At 42.6% G+C, this 13,292-nt stretch overlaps 1 long non-coding RNA gene across 2 annotated transcripts in view; it reads left to right on the top strand.

Annotated features, from left to right (window-relative positions):
- The first annotated feature begins 3,201 nt into the window (after positions 1-3,201).
- LOC109310933 overlaps positions 3,202-13,292 on the top strand; it is a 13,555-nt gene continuing 3,464 nt past the window's right edge. Inside the window, exons 1-2 of one of the 2 annotated variants that reach the window (XR_002101346.1) lie at positions 3,202-3,906; positions 11,609-11,886. This is a non-coding gene — a long non-coding RNA (uncharacterized LOC109310933). Of the gene's footprint in view, positions 3,907-11,015; positions 11,887-13,292 lie in introns of those variants that run through there. The other variant, XR_002101345.1, reaches the window with a different exon arrangement.

Below are 13,292 nucleotides of genomic sequence, written 5' to 3'. Positions count from 1 at the left end.
GTCCAGAGAAGAGCCACGCACATGATCAGAGGTCAGGAAAACAGATCTTACGATGGCAGGCTGAGAGCCATGGGGCTCTTTAGCCTGGAAAAGAACAGGCTCAGGGGTGATTTGATGGCCACCTATAAGTTTATCAGGGGTGACCACCAGTGCCTGGGGGAACGTTTGTTCACCAGAGCGCCCCAAGGGATGATGAGGTCGAGCGGTTTTAAACTCCTGCAAGACCATTTCAGGCTGGACATAAGGAAGAATTTCTTTACTGTCCAAGCCCCAAGGTCTGGAACAGCCTGCCATCAGAGGTGGTTCATGCACCTACATTGAACACCTTCAAGAGCAAATTGGATGCTTATCTCGCTGGGATCCTATGACCCCAGCTGACCTCCTGCCCTTTGGGCAGGGAGCTGGACTCGATGATCTTCTGAGGTCCCTTCCAGCCTTAATGTTGTATGAAATCTATGAAACTTACGGAAAAATTCAAAAGCAAAAAATCTGGTCACCATGGGACAAATTTGCTTCTGCAAATGGACTCCAGAGGAAGGAACAATGGCCACATTCATTCTGTAGGATTGAATCTATGCTGACCTATCACAACCATGTTACATAGGGGTAGGGAATTATTTGGGCTCATGGGCCATAGGGAGTTTTGGGGAGCTGTTGGAGGCTGGTTCAGCACACCCCATACAACAGCTCACTAAAACTCCCTATGTGGGATGGGGCTACACGTGGGTGTGGAGCTGGCGTGGATGTGGGTGGCAGCTTCAGCAAGGGCAGCTCATCTGGGGCTCCTGCTGCCATCAGTGCTGCCTCTGGGTCACCCTTCTAAACTGAGGAGGGGCTCAGCCAGACACCCTATCCCCAGCAGGAACCTGCGAGCTGTATCCACAGCTGATGCCGGGGACTGCCTCGTGCTGCTTCAAGCATGTGGGGTGGGAGCTGGTATAAGCTCCATAGGTGCTGTAGGTGCAGGATGGTTTGGATGGAGGGAAGGGGGAAAGATAAACAGAGAGAGGCAGCCCTGCCCATCATCTGCCCACGATGAGTGGTGGCGGCTAGTGCTGGGGGCTGGGAGAAAGTGGGAGTTGGCAGCTGGTGCATTTGTTGCTGCTGGGGCCCTTCTGTCTGTGGCCACCTAGAGTCTGTGCTGAGGCTGCCCTGTAGATCCTCCCTACTGCTGCTGCTGCTGCCCCCAGGCCTGGGGTGGCCTGGAGGTGATGCTGATGGTGGTAGCAGTGGCAGGGAGAAGCCACGGGGCAGGGCCATCTCTTTCTGTCCCCTCTCCTCTCTCTCTCTCCCCATCCACCCCAAGAGATTTTTGTCTCACTGGCAGTGGCCACTGTCACCTTAGAAGACACAGACTTAGGACAACCAATCCCATCTATAGTAGGTATATTCCTGATCTCTAGATAAAGATCAGTTTAAGTTTTAAAAACTTACCAAACATTTCTCAAAACTAACCATGATAACTTGGGATATTTTGGTTCATAAATGATAAGACAATGTATATAAATGCCCAATCCTTTTTTGACTATATATCTCATGTGTATCTTTATATTTTAGTATCGATAGGTTTTTACAGTTTCTAAATTTCTTTACTCTCTGGCAAGAAAATAAAAGTATTTTGTACATCAAAATAAGCCAGATATGTAACACCAACTCATTATGATGTTACATAAAATTGTGGTGACTTCTGGAGTTTTTTTAATTCAGCATATAATAGGTGGGAGAAGAGTTTGCATATATTTATTTCATGCCTTATAATAGATTTGATAGATAATAAACCACTTTTAGAATTTATGAACCTTTCAGTAGTTGTCAAGCTTATTTTCATGTTCATCTGAATTCATAAAAATTCACCTAGAATATTAAGTGTCAAAATGCATTTCCTTTTTTTCTTGTATTTGCAAGATAGGAAAAATAATTATGCTGAATGAATTAAATGAGTGAGTGAAAACTAATGCCATTCAGGATATGTTATGTATTTTAAAAAATGCAGAGAATATCTAGTAGAGTAGCACAGCTTAGACTTTTATGTTTTTCTCAAATTGAATGTAAATTAATGACTTGGTAAGATTATGCAGCCTGTTGTACATTGACTTCTAGCTTCGGTGGGATTCTGTGGTTGATGGGGTGTTGCATGTAACAGCATATGCTTTTTTAATATTGGGGCATCATTGCAAAACCCAAGAGGATTTGATGTGCCAGGACCTAAGGCCTGATCCACTGAAAAACTTCCATTAGCTTCAGTGAGCTTTGGATCAAGGTCCTATTCAGATGAAGAGTTTTTTTATTTTCCTGATGTCTTAATGCCTGTTAATGGAGGAGCTAACAATAACTTTAGTTAATGAAGTCTTGGATTTTCAAATCTAGTATTTTGGGTAGCACATTTCTGAAGCTGTGTTTTAATTTTTTAAAAACCTTTTCACAGATGTAATTTAATGGACAATTTTTCTTTTTTGATTGCTCTGCCTACCACGTTTTTGGTCATTTGAGATGAACAGCAATATTATCTGGTTGTTTTTTAAAGATGATTTTATGTATGTGTATGGCTTTCTTTTTCTTTCATGCTTTCTTGTTTGCTTACACTAAAATTGCATTAAGGTGTCTTTTAAAAATATTTAATTGGTGTAAAAGGTTGCATGTACACATTAAAATTATTATAAGCATGGCTTATAGTGATTTAACTTAAATCACATAGGAAAGCGTTTAAGGGCCTTGTTACACACTGCACTTTTTGCTGCTCAAATGTAAATTGGTGTTAGTACTAGTTGAAATTTGAAGCAGTCACACTTTAAGGCTAAAAGCCTTCTCTGATGTCTCTAACCTGCAGAGCTATGACTTGTCACTAGAGGTCTGGTGAGCCAGGACAGGCTTCTATCCCTGCTCTAGCTGGAGGTGTGTGGGAACATGAGGTGTGTGGGGAGTTAATGGGATGGGAGTGGGTAATGAAATGGGAGGTGGAAAGGAAATGTAGGTAAGGGAAGGGTGGTGAAATGAAGGAAGTTGGCCACTGAAAAATAAAATAAAAAGAACTTAAAAAAATGAAATAAAGAGGAAGTAAATTAAAGAAGATCTCATGTGATTTGGAATTGGGTTGTGGGGGGACCTGGTCATGTTTCCTGGGGTAGCTTGGAAGTAGGAGGGGTGAGGGAAGGCACTTTTGGGGGAGCTAGTGCTCCTGCCCCAGGGGACTTGATCTGGCCCCCTACCTTGTTTCCCCGAGACCCTGCTCCTGGAGCCATGTGTGCCTTGTAACCTGGCTAGCTGGCATGTGCTTTGCAGGCTGTTTGCGTGGGGTTGCATCCCTGGGACTGGGAAGAACCATCCCCTGGACAGTAGAGTTCAGGGGATGGACATTTTTGTCCACACAGAACAGGAGGGTGAGGGAGGGATCACTGCATCCTGGGATGCTGGAGGACTGCAATTTGGGTGGCTGGTTTGTGGGGAGTGACCACACATTAGTGGGACACAAGTTCGGTAACACAGATCAGAAATAAACCTGCCCTGGAGTGGCATAACTTTAAGCTGCCTAAGGTGTGCTTATAACTAGTTTCAGGTGTTAATGTGTGGACATCCAGGGGTTAAGAGCTCCTGGAGCCACCTAAAATGAATGTGCAACAAGCCCTAAGTTAAACAAAAACTAAGTTGCTCTCAAATAATTTAACTAGCTGTGTTTAAAAATTGATTTAAATTAACCATGTGCTAGATTTGTAGGTAAAAAAGGCCTTGGCTCTTGAATTTTAATTGAAATAAAAAGAATATTTGAACAAAGATATAATTATGTTGAAATTAAAAAGACCTAGAAATTTTAAACAAATTACTTAAAGGTTTCCTCTTTTTTCAATTTCTTAGTACTTGGCATCTTAGCAATTGGTTCCCACCTTACTACTCTGCAATCTTCCAGGCAGGGTAAGACCTGAATTTCTAATTCTTTCCTCTCTAAGGACAAAAATCTTTAATGTAGAGTGTGATCAACATGCTAGTACAGTCATTAACTTATTTGCTAAAATGGTGGGACTACATTGCATTTAATTTGATGGAATTAATTTGGTAGTTGAACCTGAGTTCAGTTTCCTTTATAGACAAAACAATTGCACTTGTTTGTGCAAAGGCTGTATTTAGCCTAACTAGCCAAAATTAGCCAGAGGTAAACATGTCCTACTGCAGGAGAAGTCTTTAGTGATTACAAAAAATTACATTGCCTGTTTTAATATTACCTTTTTTTTCTATTTTAAACACACACATGCCTATTGCTCCTATGCCATATAAATCATGCTTATATTGTATACCTGTTGAGTGCCAGCTTGTCCTAGTTGTATTACATCACCGTTGAATTTGGCAGTAGATGCAGTTTCCCCCCATTTTCATTCCCTTGCAAATCAGTCAGATCAGTAGGATGGAACTGGCCCAAGTAGAAAGTCAATTACAGTGGAAAAACTTTTTCAGAAATGTAAAAAAAAAAAGAAAAATGGCAGAAGCCTCCCACATATTTGTGCCCTGGAACAGCTGGGGCTGCATTATGTGATCTTGTCATGCCGCTTGATAGTACAAAGGAGTAAAAATCATAAGGGAGGGGTGCTAGGTAGTAAAAGTTGTAAATGCTAGTCGAATGGATAATCAATCAACTGTGGTAATTGTCACCAATTTCAAGGCTTTAAGCATTGAACTGGCTGCCTCCCTTGGCAGGAAGCCCAAAAATGGGAAAGGCGAGCAATTCTGTACTGTACAATGAGGAATAACGGGCTTGCTTTTGTGACCAATTGGCACAAATATTATAATACTGAATGGCTATTCCAATTATGTAGTCCAGACAGCTGGAATAGAGATAATGACCTGATCCGTGAAGTCACAGTCAATATGAAAAGAATATTGGATGGGATGTATAGTGCTTGAGAACACTGAAATCTTGAACAAATGGTCTTTTGGGCTAGAAACAGAAATTTCACATGAACCCATGTAAGTGACTGGAAACCAGTTCAAATCTGTAACACAACAGAAGCTCAGTGCACATAGGCTAAGTACAGACAGTAAAAAAGCCTGAGGCTTTTTTCTCATGTTTGGTGATTCTGGAGGGGATCTGGGACAGAAGTTCAATAAACTGATTTAACCTAAATCAGTTAAGTCTGTTGCTATATCCATCCAGATTTGTTTTAAACCCGTTTCTGCCATTTTGAAAGCGGTTTATGACTAGGGACAAAAATTACATATCAACCAGTATAAGTCATCAGAAACTGGTTCAAATCAGTAACACAACAGAAGTTCAGTGCACATAAACTGCTTTCAAAACTGCTTTTGACCTAGGCCACTGCAGGCATGTGGCTGCATTTTTGGAATCAAAATTGAATCTCTCTTCACTTGCTCATCAGTTCAATCTAGGCAGCTTAGACTATACTGAGAAAACTGAATCAATTCAGTCTTGGGCTTTTTGACTGTCTGTACTTAGCCTTAAAGAAAGACTCTTCAGGCCAACACTCACATACTGAAAAGTAGCCTTTGGGTTAAACCTATAGGCTATTTATCACCAATCCACTGAAAATGAGAAATCCAATTTATTCACAGGGATTAGTTTTCTGTTGGAGAGCAGCCAGAGACTATATAGGGCCAGGTGGGAGCTGACTTAGTGTGCAAGTGTATGGCAACATTTTTCAGATTTCCCAACACCTAAGGAGTTATACTAGGCCTGAGTATAGGGCACTTTCCTTTCTACCACTTAGCTTCATTGGAAGAAGCATCTAAAGACAATTGAAAAAATGAAGTTAAAATGAATTTCATTCATGCACAGAAATGAAAGAGGAAACCTACTGCTGAGCTGAGTGCAGAAGTGTTGGTTGACCAGAAAGCAGTCATAGTTTCAACTGGATCTAGATAAATGTTATCACTTCTTTGCAAATGGTTTCATGCTTTTCATTGTTTGGATTTGAGGCTTTTTTTTAATCTAGAGAAGGCCTAGATTGATTTTTTTTTTTCCCTAGTGAAAACTGTAGCCTTGGTAAATTTCTGTTGAAAACTGTTAATTTTCTTCTCCTCTTCAGTTCTTTTTCTGGTAGCTGTTACCTACCTTATCGGGGGTCAGGAGTTAATCATTCATTTAAAATAAATGCAGTGTAGCTAGTCCTGTGGATAAAGAAAAACAAGATTTAGTACTTAATTATTTGGTTTCCATAGTTTGCTATTATCAAATACTTCAGAAAAAGGTGTAAGCAGTCTTTTCCCACATGCATGCAAGGCATGCAGTGTTGCTGTCCTAATAGTAGCTGGAATAAACCGATAGGAATTAGAGAACATCATAAACCCTTCTGCTTTCTGCTGCAAGTGCAACATACATTTATTTGACCTTATCTTCTCTACCTCATTTTAACGTGTTCATTTAAAAACCAAAAAACCCCAAACATTTTACTTCACTGCACTCTTCTCTCTTCCTGGGAAGAGAATAAGAGAATAAATCACATGTTGCACGTGCACAGTTATGTTCCTTAATGTACTTGCTGAAAGTTCTCAGATACTGCGAGTGCTGTATAACAGCCTATAAAGAATAGGTTGATCTGTGTTGGTCTAACTGCATATGCCATCATTAGAAACCTATACAAATATTTCCTTGTTTCTTCCCTTTTAACCATGTGAGGTGTGATTTTTCAAAATTGCTTAAGTGACCTTTTCATCTTTATTTAATCGAATTGCACAAGTTATTGAAGATCAATGTGGGCCAAATTTGGCCCTTGCAAGCATGGACTTTACTGGTGACTGAGTTTGTTCTGGGGAAGAATTTGGGCCTTTTGGAGGTGGTATGCAAAATCTCAATAGTCCTGGAACAGACTGTAAGTACCCCTGATCTCTCTGCTTTGGTCCTTTAAATTATTTCTGCCAACTTCAGCTGGATTGATGACAAAGTTTTTCAAATAAAAATAGCTATACCAAAAATCCATTCCTTCTCAAGAGTCTCTGAGGGTATGTAGTTTTCCTACTGTGTCTCTATCATTTGGCGAGGTCATTGATTCATAACATGTCTTGCTGAAGACTGAAATCTCAGAATCATAGAAAAATATGGCTGGACGGCATCTCAGGAGGTCATGTAGTCTAACCCCTTGCTGAAGGATACCCCCCAGGCTCATCTCTATTTAAACTATTATGGACTAGTGTTTGTCTAACCTGGTCTTAAAAAGCTTTGGTGACAAGAAGTCAAATTACTTTTTTTTTTTTCCATAGAGGATGTCTATATAGAGGAGGATTCCCAGATTAGGGTTTTGAACACAAACATCTGTGGAACAACTGTTCTGAAATAATATGGAGAAATAATGACAGAATGGTTAAGGTCTCCAGGAGCATGAGTTTAGCACTTGTTCTGGAGTCATGTCAAAGGCTGCAGATGTTCACCTAGCTATAATGGTTATCTTATCATTCTGAACTAACTGACATTCCAGTATAGTTGCATCTATTCAGTTGGTTTTTACCTACTTCCCTCTGAATCAGTGTGCGCATGCACTACTGATTTTTTTTTTCTTCAAAATAGGCCATCAGCGTGCTGGACATACATTCCAAGGTGCATTACTCCACTGCTGGAGTCCTTGAATTCTGTGATTTTTTTTCTTGCAACAGATTGCGAGAGACGTACCAGAAACCACTGGAATTCTAGGACCTAGGGTCCAATTAGCATATTTCCATCATTCCTTTCCTGGCAACCCATGATTCATCTGCCTTCTGTAAGATGGTGTCATTTTCACAGTGCTGTCAACCAGCATGGATGGAAGGAACTCTTTTACACAATGCAGTTGTGAGGGCTTTTAGTAGAGGCTACTGCACATATATTTATGATCATGCCACTGGGTGGCATTGGCTTTAGAAACTAAACCCATGCTGCTAAGATGATTTTGGCAGAGGAGGATGAAATTGACCATTTGCATGTGGATGAACTTTTCCTGGAGCAGCCTCACTCAGTGAAACACACTGTTTCAGGAATAAGAAAACTGCCTCTGGCTCACAAGAAGGAAGAATAATGCAGCCTTGGATGCCAAACAGCAGTGGTAGAATTTTAAGATGACAAATGCTGCTCTCCTAGGAGTCTGCACAGAGTTTGTCCTGGAGCTGAAACAGCAACGCGCCAGCATGAGCACTCTCCTCAAAAAGGAGAGGTGAATGTCTCATGCCGTTGTCAAGCTCTTCACGCTGTACAGCTACAACCAGTTTGGACTGGGAGCTTAGCTGTTAGGGATGTTGTCAAGAGGCTACAGGTTGCTCCAGAGAGGATGCTGGTGCTACAGGTTCTAACGCTTGTTAATGCCCAGGAGATTGTTGATGATCACTATGGCAGATTACCATGAGTATTGATGTGAGGTCATTTGGAGAAGTCTATGGTCTTGGATCTTTTGGAACTTGTATCTGTTTTTTTTTAATGAAAAAGGGAACTCTTAACTTCTGATAGTGCTGTAGGTTTTTATGGTGTCAACACAACTTCTGTCATTCCAATGTGTCTTCATTTTTGCTAGCTGAAGAGAAAGCAGAATGACACTATGTACATTAGGAGGGCTAAAAGTGAGATGGCATTGCTTCTAATGAGCTTGACACTGCGGAACAATACTTACATTGTGACAGCTACTTGCTGTATTTTGCATGACACCTAAGGGAGCAAAGGAGAAAGTATCAGTGATGGCTGTAAGACAGAGGTGCGGAGACACTGAATGCACTGTATACAGTCAGAATGGCTGTCTTTGCGAATGGCAAATTGGCAGGGACACAGTGTCAAAAATGCCTTGTGCTCCTACTTCGAGGCCAGAAGCTAAAAAATTGAAGAGTAATTTGTTCTGCATTCTGATAAGATTTTGTCGTTCTGCTTGTATGGATTGAGGGAAATAGAAGGTTATTGTCATAAATAACAAGATAAAGTATTGTGATGTTGCACAAAGTCTGTGGTGCACAGCTGTCTAAAAGTGCTGAATACCCCCACATTTGTACTATGCTTGTCACACATTTGTAGTGTGAGATTACTGCTTGCCTTGGGTTGTGAAATGGTGAATAAATCGTCATTTGCAGCTAAAGGACTGAGAATGTGGTCCTAGCTTTACTGTTTTCATTGTACTGAGATGTAGAATTGGGAGGGAAGTACCTGTGACTTGAACTTTGGAAAGCATATTGTAGCTTGTTGCATTATTTTCATGGTTCCAGGACATAGCTGGGCTCTGATTTATGATGCTGAGTTGTGAGAGCGTTGCAGGAACACATTCACTAGCAAGACTGTCTGCTGCTGCAACAAATTCAGGACCTGTTCTTGCATGTCTGTCTTTTTTTCCCAATAGTGTTTCTTGTCATGACACTATCTTCCAATTCTTGTACTCTGTTTGCAAGATCGTCTCTCTGCCAAAAGAAATTCCCTTCTTTCTGTCATTTTATTTTTTTGCATGGCAACAAAGGCTTGTTGTGTGTTGTTCTTTTATTGCCCTAGAGATCTGTCAGATGTTCTGAAGTTGATAACATTCCTGTCCATTGGGCATCATGTGAACAAGCTGGGGGAACTGAGAAACAAAACAAATGTATTATGAATTGCAACCTTTATGGAAATTGTTGTTCATTTTTTCTCCTCAGTTTTGAAACATCGTTCTCAATAGTCTCTTCCCAGTCTGGGATGAGATTAGAAATGATAATACTTTTTTACCTTCATTCCCCTTTGCATAGGAAATCTATTCTAATCCCAGGCTTCTTAGCATGGCTCATGGATCAGAAGAAGTGGTGGATGGGAAGGAGGGAATGAGTGGGCCATGGCATGTGGGCTGGCTATTTTCATAAGCTGAGAGGATGGTGGTGACAAAACATCAGGGTTTGTGTAGCTGAAGATGGTGAGATTGGGGTAGGTTAGTAACTCAATGTGCATCTTTCCAGACTTTAAATTGTGGGGTGTTAACCTAGAATGAATCTCCAAAAGGCAGAGAAGGAGCTTGTTGAAAGAGACAATGGGCAAACTGGCAAGATACGCAGTGATGTTCTTCAACAAAGTGGTTCCCTTTAGAGATGCTACAGAACTGAAAGGGCAATGCTACTTATACAGGAAGCCCAAGGAAGGCCACGTTGCTTTGTAATGTTCATGCCAAAATAAATAGTATCTTTGCCCCTAAATTCAGTTTCATTTTATCTGCAGATATGAATCAAGTGCACTGAAAATGAATTCTCCAGTACTGGTTTGGAACAAAAAGGGTTAATAAAGTGAGAGTCTGCATACAGCTGGCTGAATATCATATCTCTATGAATTTTTAGATGTCTCATCTTGGGGAAAATATAAAATAGCTGAAACCTTAGGGATTTGCTCAAACTGTGAAGCAAAGTGCTTTTATATTGCCTTATTTTCCTGTATCTGATGTTTCATTAAGCATGCTTGAATTAGGTTCTTTATTCAAAACCACTGAACAAATTCATGGTACTGTGAGGATGCATGGGAGGCCTGTACTGGGTAGCGAAATGGGGTAAGTCAGTCAGGCCTATCCAAAGTGATGGGGTCATTTGAACACACAGAACACAAAGTTTTTAAAAAATTACCTGCACTGCTATTTATTACAGCACATAATTACTTATTGGTTGAAGTCCCCTTCCCAGAATCATCAAGCCAGCTTTCTATGAGGGGTTTAGGAGCTGTCTGCTTTTCAGAGTCTGCCCTGGGCTGAGTGGGTAGAAGAATGATTGTGGATTTTAGGGGAAATCTCCACCTCAGCAGAGTGCTAGTTGAACTTGGGGATCATGGCCTTTTAGTGACTTGACACTTTTCACAATATACAGATACTTGCTCAGAGCCAGTCTTAGGGGTGGGTGACTTCCCACGGTACTGTGGTCAGGGGACACCACACACACACACTCACTCTCTGCAAGCAGCATGCAGCAGCGCCAGCATGGAGCGTTACTCAGGGCCTGATGTGACAACAGGGTGGGGCAGGGCAGGGCGGGCTCCCACGTATGGGGGTGACAGTGGCATCTGCTTCCTCCCAGGTGGGGTGAGGTGGGGTGGGGCTGGGTGGCACATGCAGGAACCCTGGGCTGGGGCTGGCAGCTCACAGAGGAAGCAGGGAAGGGCTCTGGCTGAATTTCACCTACATGTGGCTGGCTGTGATTTGGGTCCTGGAGGGTCCCCCTGGAAGCTGCAGGACACCAGAGCCCCCATGCCAGCACTTGTTGGCCACTCATCACAGGCTCCTGCTCGCCAGCCATGGGGCTGCAGCCGGCTGTCCCTGCCACAGCCAGATGCCATGCCCAGCTCCTCAGCCCATTGGAAAAGCCCCCCTGTGGCAGGGCTGCAGTGCTGTTAACTTTGGTGGGGGGGGTGTTGGGGTGCAGGGATGGTGTCAAAATACAAGTTCACCCAGTGCCCCATTTTCCCTAATTCCAGCTCTGTGTTTTCTGGTGATTTCTTTGACAAAAATCTGATCCAGTTCCTCAGAGGGTGGAGGGAAGGGGTACATGGAGGTCCTGAGGTCATGTTTCTGTTCCTGCAACTCTTTAAAATTATTTCTTTGGAGCTCCTTTCCTTTGCTACTTTGAGCAGGAATCACAGATCCCTGACTTGATTAGTTACAAGTTCACAGATTTACATGTTACAGCGACTGCTCTTAAAACAGGATTTAACGTTCTTTCTCTTTAGATAGCAAGAAAATCCATGACCTCTGTGCAGCTCCATGTAGATCCAGGATGCTTGGTTGCTACAATGCTGGTAGAGCGTGGAGTAGGGTCTGCAATTCCAGGAACACAAACTGTGGTCACAAATGGAGTCCTTTCAACTGCTTGCTGGCATTTCAAGCAAGGGAGCAGGCAGCTGGTCAACCTAACCCCAGAGCAGTAGAGTGGAAGCAGGTGAAGAAACAGGCTGTTTCCATTGTGAAGTATGCAGTAGCATTGGGAGGACTGCCAGGAGTGAAAAAGGTAATCCATAAATACAGTGAGTCCACATGACCCTTTTTCTGTGCTAACTTGTTCAGAGATGAGTTTAATTCACTTTGATAGTGGATTACCTAATTAACAAACACTGGCCATTTCATTTGGAAGAATTATGTCATCTATATATCAAGTAACTTAATATGAAAAAAGGAAGTTAGTGCAGCTTAAGCTGAGCCAGTTAACTCAAATTAAAGGCATTACTATGCATGAATTAAGGGTTTTGGGTAGAGGTGGAATTTGTATTACCTTTAATTCTGTAGTTTATAACTTGAGTTAATTGAACAGTGGGGTCAAGCCATCACTTCCATTCTTTTTATCATGGGTAGGGACAGCAGTCCTCCAATCCAGTGGTTCTCAAACCATTTTCGTTCTGGGACCCATTTGCCAAAATTGATGGCTTGTCCTGACCCACACTCCCCTGGCCCTGCTAGTGCCTGACCCATAGTCCCCTGCAACCACTGCCCTACCGCAGCTTCAGTGCCCAGCCACCCAGTTAACTTCCCCCAGTGCCAGCAGGCACCTCTCCCCATCCCCCACTCCCCCAATCTTCTCCATACATGCACACACATGTATGCACACACTCACTGCTTCCCCTTCCCCCACCCTGATGGTCCCCAAACCCTGGCCCTCCAACCCCCCCTCCCCAGACACTTACCTTCATCCCGCTACTGGGGCTGCTCCCACGACCCTGCCTGGTTGTGTGCTGGCCATGCCCCAAGCAGCGCTTTGCAGGCTGGAATGCTGCCAGCTTGCGAGAGGAAACCTGCGCTTTTGCATGTTTTTCTGGGCACTTGCTTGTGACCCATTAAAATATTCTTGCAACCCACTTCTGGGTCATGACCTACAGGCTGAGAAATGCTGATCTAGTCCAACCCCCTGCTGAAAGCAAGACCATCCCCAGCTAGATCATTCCAGCCAGGACTTTGTCAAGGCAGGCCTTAAAAACCTCCAAGGATGGAGATTTCTAACAGATACAATGGAAAACAATCCTTGATGAGCATTTGCACTTAATCCATTACTAACTTCTCTAACTCCCTTTGCAGTTTCTTTAGGTGGATGGGCTTTCAGGCAATGGCTAACTTGCCCTGCTGAAAGTGCTTTCCTTTCCCATTATACCAGTCTCTCCCTCACCCCACTTAGAGCTGCTTGCTGCTGCATTAGGGGAGCTCCCCCAATCTCCCTTCCTTTTTTAGGCCCAGGTGTGGCATGATGGAGTATGTCGTTGTGCATAAAGTCTCTGAGCTCCGAAATCTTGGAGATGTCTCCTTGCAGATGTTAGAAATGGAGTATTGTTAGAAATGCACAGCTTGCATCTTGCGCCTGATAAGAAAGAAACACTGCCAAGGACTTTTCTCCTTGCCCAGCCTTGCCACAGCTCTTCTCATACTAAA

This window comes from Crocodylus porosus, unplaced genomic scaffold (assembly GCF_001723895.1).
Source record: "Crocodylus porosus isolate Cpor-Errol unplaced genomic scaffold, CroPor_comp1, whole genome shotgun sequence".
NCBI lineage: Eukaryota > Metazoa > Chordata > Crocodylia > Crocodylidae > Crocodylus > Crocodylus porosus.
Note: the sequence above shows the minus strand (reverse complement) of the source record. Positions and strands in the feature narration are given on the sequence as shown.